The sequence below is a fragment of the Hyaena hyaena genome, unplaced genomic scaffold (genome assembly GCF_003009895.1).
Source record: "Hyaena hyaena isolate Hyena2069 unplaced genomic scaffold, ASM300989v1 scaffold_407, whole genome shotgun sequence".
Taxonomy (NCBI): Eukaryota; Metazoa; Chordata; class Mammalia; order Carnivora; family Hyaenidae; genus Hyaena; species Hyaena hyaena.
The window spans coordinates 459,395-471,276 of record NW_024081037.1 but is presented as its reverse complement, the minus strand read 5'-3'; the positions used below and the strand labels follow the sequence as shown (position 1 = coordinate 471,276).

Genomic DNA, 11,882 nt, shown 5'->3' with positions numbered 1-11,882 from the left:
AAACCAGATTAAGATTGGAATATTGAAAACTGATAAGTGCAATATTCTAGCAGTCTTTTTGAGAGAGCAGAAATGTCTGTTCCTTCAGTCTCTGGACAGAGAGAATGCAAGTGAGATGCTACTCAGTGAGTTCTCGAGAAGGGTGGTGCAGAGGGGTACGAAGGAGGGGGAGGGAACATTTGGTTCAGATCTAAGTCCACAGTCTAAGGCTATCTGCTTCTAGGGCCTGAAGTGAATGATAATTTTTTTAATGTTTATTTATTTTTGAGAGAGAGAGAGAGATAGACAGACAGAGTGCAAGCTAAGGAGGGGCAGAGAGAGAGGGAGACACAGAATCCAAACAGGCTCCAGGCTCTGAGCTGCCAGCACAGAGCCCAATGCAGGGCTGGAACCCACAGACTATGAGATCACGACCTGAGTGGAAGTCTGACATTCAATTGACTGAGCCACCAAGGCACCCCTATAAATTTGAACACCATTATTGTAACTTCATGGAAGTCTTCACCAAGGAAGGGTTGGGAGAGGGCACCTTCCCTTATTTTTATTTGTATTTTATCTCAGCTCTTCCAAAACCCTGGAGTCTCCATTCCTGAGCTTTTGCCAAACCTCCTTTGTAGGTATCCCAGGCTTCATTTGCCATGAGTAAAGTAACTCCTTAAATAACTCAGCCCAGTACCAACACTGTCTGTTGATGTTACACCAACTCTTCAGTGATTTCTGCTACCTTCAATCTCCCTTGCTTGGGAAACAGTCAGTGCAGCCTCTGCATTAACTTCCAGCAACTTGTTGAAATGGGAGGTTGGGTCCTGACCATCTTGGTGTACTCCTCATTTTGTCACTACAGGGCTCATTAATTGAGCCTATATTGGTTGAGTTTGAGACGTGGATTCATAAGGTGGTGCAGGAGTCACTGGGGACTACACGAACAATGAAAATAAAAACATAAGGAATTGACATGAGACATAAGGAATTCTCCCAAAATACAAGGAGTCGATAGATTGAAAACCATGAAAGAAAAGTTCACACACATGGAGAATTGATCCAGAAATCAATTCTGGACTAGATGGGTGATGAGCATTAAGGAGGACACTTGGGATGATCACTGCTTGTTATATGTCAATGATGAATCACTGGGTTCTACGCTCAAAACCGATACTTATGTATATTAACTGACTTGAATTTAAATCAATAAATTAGAAAGAAAAAACCCACATTACTTAATTCTAAGTCTTTCCATGATAAAATAGACTTACTGTTAAGGAAGTGATTTGTTTATGACAGAAAATGCCAGGAAGTACCTAGCCTTCTCATTGAGCTTTTGGACTCAGATACTGAATGGAACAGGATTCTTGACAGTGATCCTACAGGGACATGCTGAATCCTGTTATTTATGGTCACTCCATCAGACCCTCCATACAGGCTGTCTCCCAGCCTTTTAAACCACGGGGAAGGCACCATCCTGAGCTGGAGTCATATTAAAATTATCGGTCTTTTCCACCTACTTGTGAAAATCTGTCACTCCCACCCAGGCTGTCATGTCACTTGAAGGAATTTCATTATTCTTTAGCTCTTAAGATATTTAAATATATTTCCTTCTAAGTATAAAGATTTCTGAACTGGATGTTATCCTGTACTTTGTTTTTCATATATTACCTATTGGATAAGACTACTTAATTTTTACAGATATTAAGGTGATAGCCTAATGAATTCTAGGTCACTGTCTTTTATTTTTATTTATTTTTCTGTTGGGGGACAGAGGAGGTGAAGGGCAGAGGGAGGGAGAGAGAGAATCTTAAGCAGACTCCATGCCCAACAAGGGGCTTGATCCCCCGACTGTGACATCATGACCTGAGCTGAAATCAAGAGTTGGGCGTTTAACCAATTGAACCACCCAGGCACCCCTAGGTCACTCTCTTTTGAAGATAATTCAACTCACAGTTCTGAGAGTCGATGCCAGTATATCTTAGCCTTTGCTACTTTAAAGCAGGGACAACATTGTTCAATGTGCATATGCACCGTGGGAGGAATCACCATGACTGATGCCAAATATTAAAATGGAGACAAGCACCTCTTACCTGGTTCCTTTCCTGAACTTGGACTGTTCTGCCAGTTCAAATGGCCTGAGGGAGAATTAAAGAGTTTAAGTAAGAAGCTGGGGGTGGAACCCCAAATAATCCCTACCTAATGATCTGTGTCTGAAGCCAAAATACATACAGGTCTAAAACATACAGACATAAGCAAGCCCAAGTAAACAAGGAGCCTAGCAATGTAGAATGGAACAATGCTCTCCTCTGATCAAAAATTGGCCCAGGTTCCTCTGCTTCTCATATCAAGCCTAAATTCATTATGATTACATTCAAATAAAATCAAATCATTTGAGTACAATTCACTTTGTAGTTATGCCGTCATAAGGTCTAACAAAACCCTTATACTGGTCAGGCTGACTTGTTTTCTGTTCCCCAAAGCATGTTTATTTTAATTTCCATACCTATGTTGTATTAACCACCCTACCTGCCTGTCTCCTTGCAGCTTAACTTCTGGAGATACTTTAAGGCAAATTCAAAAGCTTTCTTTTCTTAGGGAAGAGCTATGAGCAGTAAAAGTCTTCAGGAAGTGTGTATACAGGAATGTTTAAGTGTTTTTCTTTTTTCTTTTCTTTTCCTTTCTTTTTTCTTTTTTCTTTTTTTTCTGAAATTAAAGGACACTGTATGGTCATTTGAATCTATACAAAGAAACAAAGGTAACTACATGGGTAAATGAAAAAAATATATGTGGTTTGCAAATATTTTTTTCTGTCTATATCTTATCTTCTTAACAAGGTCTTCTGCAGAGTAAATTTTTAATTTTGCCCAAAAAAACCCATAACTTTTCTACTGCTTCCTACCACTCTTCTCTGCCTTTGAATTCCTGCAGCACAAAGTCCAGACTAGCATTGGATCATTCTCTATCCAGCCCTGTAATTATCTTTACACATAAATACTTCCTTCTTACAGCCATACTTCTTTTCTTTTTGTTTGTTTAAAAACATGAGCATTTATTATTACAAAAACCAGTTTAATAGAAAAGCATATTTAAAGAATTTAATACAATTACATGTTAAATAAATGTAAATTATGATTCTTTTGAGTGCAAAAAAGTGGTTACCCAAAGAAGAAACAAAAGCTACTTAATAGTTGTAATAAAACCTATGCCTGAAAAGTTAGAGGGTATGACACTAACGTATTAAGTTCCTCTACTACTCCTCATACTTGTTTTCAAGGAATCAGGAGAATTTAAACAGAATATGAAAAAATAAGTCATAAATAAATATAAAAATATACTCACACAAGATTTTTATTGAAGGCATGGTTATCATTGTATAAATGCCTAAATATGAGACTATAAATAAAGTAAAATGCAGAAGAACTCTGTTTCCTCAATTTTAGAAAAGAGGAATTTTTTGAAGACAAATGTCTGAAGTCAAGGTCCTAGAACTTCACTAATGTCACATGCTGGTATCATCAGCAAATTTTGATGAAATGAAAACCACTCTTTTTTTTTTTTTAAGACAAAAGTGCTTTCTGATATGAAAAGCACAAACAGGGCTTTCTTAATCACCAATGCTCTGAAACAGAAAGGTAAGGTGACAAAACTGATGTGGAATTAAGAAAAGTAAAAGTTGTCTAATGGGTATTTCTTTTTTACACAGCCATGCTTAGTCTAGGTAAATCTTCCACAGGCATGCTTTGTGCAGCCTCCAGTTGGTTATATTCCTCTCCGGACCCTGATAAAGATGACACAGTTTCGGTGAACATTCTTCCCTCTGTCCCTTAATTTGTAGGTAGTGATGAAGATGAGCCTTTTTCTTATAGAGCCTCATGATTCTCTCAGTTCCATGAAGGCAGGCTTCATGCACGTGTGCTAGAGCTTATCATGAGAATGGCCCACAGGAGGTACTGAGCACAGGCTGCTTTTCCAGCCTTCTTGATTCCAGGAGACAAACTGTAGAGAAGGTTTTAATCTTTCAGTATTTCTGCAAAGATCTGAAACCTGTACGTTTCCTCTGACCATAAGGTTGAAACTATGTTTGTGGTCAGCCTGAATCAGCTAGTGACCTTTACTAAAGGAATCTGAAAATATCTGATCCAACTTTCAGGTAGGAATGTTAACATCTACCTCACACCTCATTTAGGTAGACACATAGAGGTGTTAGGCTTGACACAAGATCATGCACTTAAGGAAAAGGAACTAAATTCATGATGGTTTCTTTATGGTCCATATTAAGAATGCCTCAAACCTTGTGGAACTTGTCAGGTTCATCAGCAAGTTTGCCACAATGTTGTTCATTGCATCAAAGGGCTTCTGGTTCCATTTTCCAAAATCCCCAGCTCTTGAAGTAACCTGACTCTTTGGCTTTATAGTTGTACACAATTTTGCAGAATTCACCATGAGAATTCGCCATTTTGCTAAAGAAGTCAAATAAAGATTGGATTGTCCATCGGCAACACAGTCCGCATGCTTGCCATAAGGCGAGGTTATGACATCATCCTCACTAGAAGGATAAATTGAAGTCATGGATCTATATATTTCTGGGAATTCACCCTCAAGCACCTTTAAAAAAATGTTTTTTAATGTTTATTTATTTTTGAGAGAGATGGAGACAGTGTGAGCTGGGGGGTGGGGCAGAGAGAGAGGGAGATACAGAATCTGAAGCAGGCTCCAGTCTCTGAGCTGTCAGCACTGAGCCCGACTTGGGGCTCGAAGTCATGAACTGTGAGACCATGACCTGAGCTGAAGTTGGACGCTTAACTGACTGAGACACCCAGGTGCCCCCCTTAAGCGCCTTTAGAAGAAATGTTCCAAGTCTAGATCATGTTCCACCTCCTATGGACTATATTCTAAAAAACACTGCAAACGATCACAGGGCCCAACCAACCTTCTGAGTTTCTCTAAAATCTGAGTTTCTACGTTCCTGATAAAGACTGCCAAAAACTTAATGACCCACAACCCAATTATTCCGAGTCAGAAATATCAGTGATGACAAAAGACCCCGAATAGCCAAAGTAATACTGAAAAATAAAACCAAAACGGGAGGTATCACCATCCCAGACTTTAGCCTCTACTACAAAGCTGTCATCATCAAGACAGTATGGTATTGGCACAAAAACAGACCCATAGACCAATGGAACAGAATTGAGAACTCAGAAGTGGACCCAAAAGTATACAGCCAACTGATCTTTGACAAAGCAGGAAAGAATATCCAATGGAAAAAAGACAGCCTTTTTAACAGATGGTGTTGGGAGAATTGGACAGCAACATGCAGAAGAATGAAACTAGATCATTTTCTCACACCATGCACAAAAATAAACTCCAAATGGATAAAGGACCTGAACGTGAGACAGGAAACTATCAACACCCTAGAGGAGAAAGCAGGAAACAACCTCCTTGACCTCCACCGCAGCAACTTCTTACTTGACACATCCCCAAAAGCAAGGGAATCAAGAGCAAAAATAAACTGTTGGGACCTCATAAAGATTAAAAGCTTCTGCACAGCCAAGGAAACAACCCAGAAAATTAATAGGCAACCAACGGAATGGGAAAAGATAGTTGCAAATGACATATCAGATAAAGGGTTAATATCCAGCATCTATAAGGAACTCACCAAACTACACGCCCGAAAAACAAACAACCCAGTGAAGAAATGGGCAGAAGACATGAACAGACACTTCTCCAAAGAGGACATCCAGATGGCCAACAGACACATGAAACGATGCTCAGCATCCCTCCTCATCAGGGAAATACAAATCAAAACCACACTGAGATACCACCTCACACCCATCAGAGTGGCTAAAATGAGCAAATCAGAGGACTCTAGATGCTGGCGAGGATGTGGAGAAACAGGCACCCTCCTACACTGTTGGTGGGAATGTAAACTGGTGCAGCCCCTCTGGAAAACAGTGTGGAGGTTCCTCTGGAAATTAACAATAGAACTCCCCTATGACCCAGCAATAGCACTGCTAGGAATTTACCCAAGGGATACAGAAATGCTGAGGCATAGGAGCCCATGTACCCCAATGTTCATAGCAGCACTCTCCACAATAGCTAAAACATGGAAAGAGCCTAAGTGTCCATCAACAGATGAATGGATCAAGAAGATGTGGTTTATCTATACCATGGAATACTACATGGCAAGGAGAAACAATGAAATCTGGCCATGTGTAGCAACATGGATGGACCTTGAGGGGGTTATGCTGAGCGAAATAAGTCAGGCAGAGAAGGACAAATATCACATGTTTGCACGTATAGGAGAATTAGGAGGAACTTGACGGAGGAACAAGGGGGAGAAGAAGGGCGGAAATGGTGGGGGAATGGGAGAGAGGCAAACCATGAGAGACTCTTGAATGCTGACAAAAACTGAGGACTGATGGATGTGGGGGGGAGGGGGGATGGGCATGGAGGAGGGCACTTTGGGGATGAGCACTGAGTGTTATGTGGAAACTAATTTGACAATAAACTATTTGTAAAAAAAAAAAAAAAAAGAAATATCAGTGATGAGCTGCATGCTATCAAATACATTTCTCAATGGTCCCTGAAGAATTTCATTTGCTACCCCTTCCATGTCAATCAAGAGAGCTCATGCTTTCAAAGAGCTTCCCTTGGAAATACTGCCACCATCAGCAAGTCACTCTGGTACCCACATTTCTAAATAAGCTGCTTATTACCTCATCATAATTCCTTCTGTGGCTGTGACATGCTCCCTTAGTACCAGATCCCAGAAGCAGCAGACGGTCTGGTTTCCACACTGGCTTATACTACCATTTCCTGGGTCACCACCACCACCAGAACACTTGTGAAATTGCACTGGCTTTCGTACTCCTGACCTGGCCCTGCACAGCAGCGGCAACCATGCTTCTTTTGTCTCTATTGGAACTCCTAAGGAATCCTTCTCAACCTGTAACATTAGAAAGTGAGCAATAGGAACAGAATAAAGAGAAAATAATCAAAGGAATATATTTAGAGAAAATAGGTCTCAAAACATTGTCTATAGGTGAGGACTCTGAGACCAGAGAGTGATTTGTCCAAGATCATGCAGTCAATTATTGGCTGAGCCCATGATGGGATATAAGTCTCCTGACATCAAAAGGTGTGGCTCTTTCCACTTTAGAAGTGACACTACTGCATAGTGAATGGCTCAATTCCTTCTTAGATAGGCCTGCCTTATTCTAAAGACCACCTGTTCCCTACTTCTGTTCACATATCTGGTCAGACTTTTTCTAAGTCAGTTTGGACTGATATTACAGAGCACCGTAGACTAGGTGGTTTGAACAACAAACATTTATTTCTTACAGTTTTGGAGGGTGGGAAGTCCAAGATCAAGGCACCAGCAGATCTGGTGTTTGGTGAAGGCCTTCCTGGTTGGCAGATTGTCTTAAATCCTCTTGTGGTACAGAGACAGATTATCTCCCTCCAGCATCTTCTTTATAAGGGCATTAATCCCATCACGAGGGCCCCTCCTTGATTATCTAATTATCTTCTAGAAGGCCTCACTTCCAAACACATCACACTGGGATTAGATGGGATGAATGGCTAAGTACTGAATATACTATAAAAGAAATAGCAGACAACAGTAATGATGCTACCCTCTAGTGTCAGAGCATAGCAACACAACTCATAAGTCAAAGTACCAGGTTCACATCCTAAAAAAACGAGTCAGGCCACAAACATTGTTAGTAGGTAGAGTTTGGGTTATTTTTCTAAATCTTAGATTTTGATTTATTAGTACTGTAACTCATTGTACTGAATTATGTTCTCCCCAAATTCATATGTTGAAGTCCTAACCTCCACCACCTCAGGATGTGAGCTTATTTGGAAATTGGGTTTGTTTTAGGTATAGTTTAGTTAGGATGAGGTTACACTGGAGTATGCTGGACCCAATCCAATGTGACTGGTGCCCTTATGGAAAGGGGAAATTTGAACACAAAGATACAGACACAGGGAGAATGCCTTGTGAACATGAAAGCACAGATTGGGATGATGTGTCTACAAGTTAAGTTATGCCAAGATGCCAGCAAATCACCAGAGGCTAAGAGAGATGGCTGGAACTGATTCCCTAGCACTTTCGGAGGAAGCTTGACCCTACTAATCATGTACATGAATTTGCACTTCGTATCTCTGAACTGTGTGACAATAAATTTCTCTTGACCCTACTAATCAAGTACATGAATTTGCACTTCGTATCTCTGAACTGTGTGACAATAAATTTCTCTAGTTTAGGTCACTCAGTTTGTGGTACTTTGTTACAGCAGCTGTAGAAAACTAATATATCCAGACCTTAACACTGACTTCAAAATAAGGCATGTATTTGAACTGGAAAATGTATGCTGAACATAATATGGCAAATGCCAGTGATGAAAATATTGTCTTTCCTAAGTTGTATAACCAGCCATAAAATGTATTTACCTTATTGAGAAACCTGCTGACAACATGTCTTGTTTAATACGTTTATGCTGCTTTATGGCCCCATACAAGTTGGCAAGTTTTCTTAACTGGTTTTTTTGTCATTCATTCCAAGATTCTTCAGGTAAGAATGTATACTTGTGGAGTAATCATTTACCAACTAGTGACTTCTGCATTATCTTTGGTGTGCTTTAATTTCTTATATGCCTATTCTCTAACTAGATCACAAACTTCTTGAGTATCATACACCATTATTAAGTTTTCTGGGGATTATGGGTCTTATCTGGAAAATGGATGGTGCCTGTTGCAAGTGGACCTTGTGTTATTTAGGGTTTTCCAGAAAATCAAAAATATATAGGCCAAGAGACACCTGGGTGGCTCAGTGAGTTAAGTGTCCGACTTCAGCTCAGGTCATGATCTCACGGTTCATGGGTTTGAAGCCGCATTCATCTCTGTGCTGCCAGAGCCTGGAACCTGCTTAGATTCTGTGTCTCCCTTTCTCTCTGCTCCTACCCCTGTTCATGCTCTGTCTTTCTTTGTCTCTCAAAAATAAATGTTAAAAAATATATAGGCAAATTAATAATTATTAATTAATAATCAAAACAATTATATTAAATGGAGATATTTAGGGTCCAGAATATTACCTTGACAGTAAAGATAGTGGGATTTGGGGGCACCTGGGGTCTCAGTTAGTTGAGTGTTTGACTCTTGATTTTGGCATAGGTCATGATCCCAGGGTTATGGAATTGAGCCCTATTTAATGGGTTATAATGTTATACCATTATTTATTTCGATGCTTATTTTCAGCCACTTCATGCTGGATTCTATGTCCATTTGATACGTACCCATCATTTCTTGAACACTTCTTTCCTCTCTGGCATAAGGTAGATATTCTAGGCTCATCTTGGCCTTTCCCTGCCCAGTCTTGAAATTAGCCATTTTTCCAAGCTTTGTTCCTTTTAGTAGAAAATTGTTTTAAGAAATCAAGATCTGAGCTCCATGTATGCTTATGATTGGTGTGTATATGTGTGTGCCCACGCATGCACGCACAGTGACAGAGGTGTTAGGACAAAGCTGTCCTCACTTCCAAAGCAAAAGAAAATGGAGGTAGACACTTCATTCTGTTTTATCCAGTTCTCATGTGGAGTGAAGAACTTTGGCCTTCAGTGTAGGCATTCCTACCCCCTTGCTGTATTTTTTTTTTAAATTTACTTGCGAGAGAGAACGAGCAAAAGCAGGGGAGGGGCAGAGAGAGAGAGAGAGAAAGAATCTCAAGCAGGCTCTGCATTATCAGCACAGGGCCCAGCACAGGGCTCGATCTTAAGAACCATGAGATCATGACTTGAGCCGAAATCAAGAGTCTGATGCTTAACTGACTGAGCCACCCAAATGCCCCTCCCTTGCCGTATTTTCAATTATTTCTAGAGTTCCTGAATGAAGAGATGGGGCTGTCATTCACACAGAGAGTACCCAGGGATAGGTGGGGAGCTCTCACTATAGTCGTGTGTTAAACTAGAGCCAACTGGTTCTAGTATAGCGAAGAAAAGATTGCAGTCTTGCCACTGAGCGGTTGGGGTTTAGCAGGCTGGGGGTAAGTTAGCACAATAATGGTCCGCTAGCATGCCTCCCTCCCCCGGCTGACTGAGAGGTCTTCATTCCAAAGAGCAGGCTGTTCGCACATGCGCAGTGTGCTCCCGGAGCTGGTCACAACAGAAAGCCCCAGCATCCAAAAACTACCACCAAAGTCCTGTCTCAAACGCTGAGGCATCAGCCCTGAGCACTCACCGGCTGCACCTGAATCACTGCTGCCTCTATACATTGATGAGAAAGAAAGGAAAAACAGGTCAAACCAGAAGCTTTCACTCATTTTCTAAAGGAAAAACGCTGTCTTCGCCGCCCCATTTTTAAAACTTTTGAATCCATTATAGTTAACACGCAGTATTATATTAGTTCCAGGTGTACAATATGTGTGCTTAAGATTAGTGGAATGTTACTGTTTTCATGGCCTATGAGTGGCCAGAACTAGAGAATAAATGTATGTAAATGTAGGATATGTATGATATATATCATAAACATAAACACATATAAATTTTTGTATATATATATAGTTTTGCATCTATGTATATACTACTTATATATATTTATTAAATATATAGAAATATATACATATGTAATCATGAGTTTGTATTGATACCTAAATCCATTTCTAACTCAACACTATTTTTTATATTTTAAAGACACATGGAAGTTATATAGTTCAAATATGAGCAATAAGAAGTAATATCACACCCCTGACTTTGAAATACTTGACTTTGTTGCAGTCATCAGTTTTCCTCTTTTGGATAAGAAGTTCCTGACTGTATTCATGCACTTTTCTCACAGCTGTTTCCCCTAAATGATATTGCTCCCTTCAGAATTATTACCCTGGGGCTTTTTTTTCTCCATGTTTGTGACATCTCTGATCTTCAGCCCTACCCTACCCATGTGTGGACACTCTTCTCTCATTGTTTGGGCTCTGACTCCCTATTTTAGGCTGCCACTCCATGTGGACACCCTCCTCACTCATCTCTGGCCCTGAATTCCCACACCAACCAGCCCACACATGCTGCCCCTGTGATCTTTCTTGGTCTCTGAAGGAATGCTTTCCTCTCTCTTCTCTGGCTTTGATTTCTCACATTGGACTGTTTCTTTCCTAGAGTCCTTCCCCACCCCTTGGATGTGACACTGCATGCCAGGCTGTTCCTCTTCATCACATGGACGCCTTATGCACTCTGTCTGGAATCTGACTTCTCATGCCAGGCCACCCAACAGGGTTCTGACATCTGCTCTGGTCTACTGCTCCGCTCTACCCCCTCCATAGACACCCACCTTGTTCCTCCTCAGCTAATGACTTTAGGACTGAAATTTTCAGGAAGGAAAAGCCTCAGTTAGGTTGCTTGTAATATGAAAAACTGGAGGTTTAGATGCTTGTGTGACTTATCCTGGGTCACAAAGCAAATTACAGCTAATGTCAGTACAAATTCAGGGAGGTCAGGGACCTTGCCTCTCTTGTTCACTGTATCACCCAAAGCATCTAGCATGATGTCTGTATTGAGTAGAACAAATGAATAAATTAATTATTGCCTGTTTTGTTCTTTTTCCTTTCTCTGTTCCTTTTTGTTATCTTGATACATATGGGTGTGGGTATATAAAATTGATGTCAGTATATTTGCCTATAACCAATATTCATGCTTGTATATAAATGTCAAGATGTAAATTTCTGTGCCCAGGAATTACTTCCACTCCATAAATATCTACTTTCTAGCTGGATAGTTGGCATATAAGTGAAAATATGAAAGTACTAAGAAGCTACCACCCTTTTTAACGTCCCAGGATTCCAGCACTTCCCTGGGGTATGGAAAAGAAAATATCTGAGTATCACCAAAGACAGTTTTGCAGTCACCAGA

General features: G+C 40.4%; 1 pseudogene; it reads right to left on the bottom strand.

Annotated features, from left to right (window-relative positions):
* Positions 1-3,680: 3,680 nt before the first annotated feature.
* On the bottom strand, positions 3,681-10,255 carry LOC120245086 (annotated as a pseudogene).
* Positions 10,256-11,882: the final 1,627 nt, after the last annotated feature.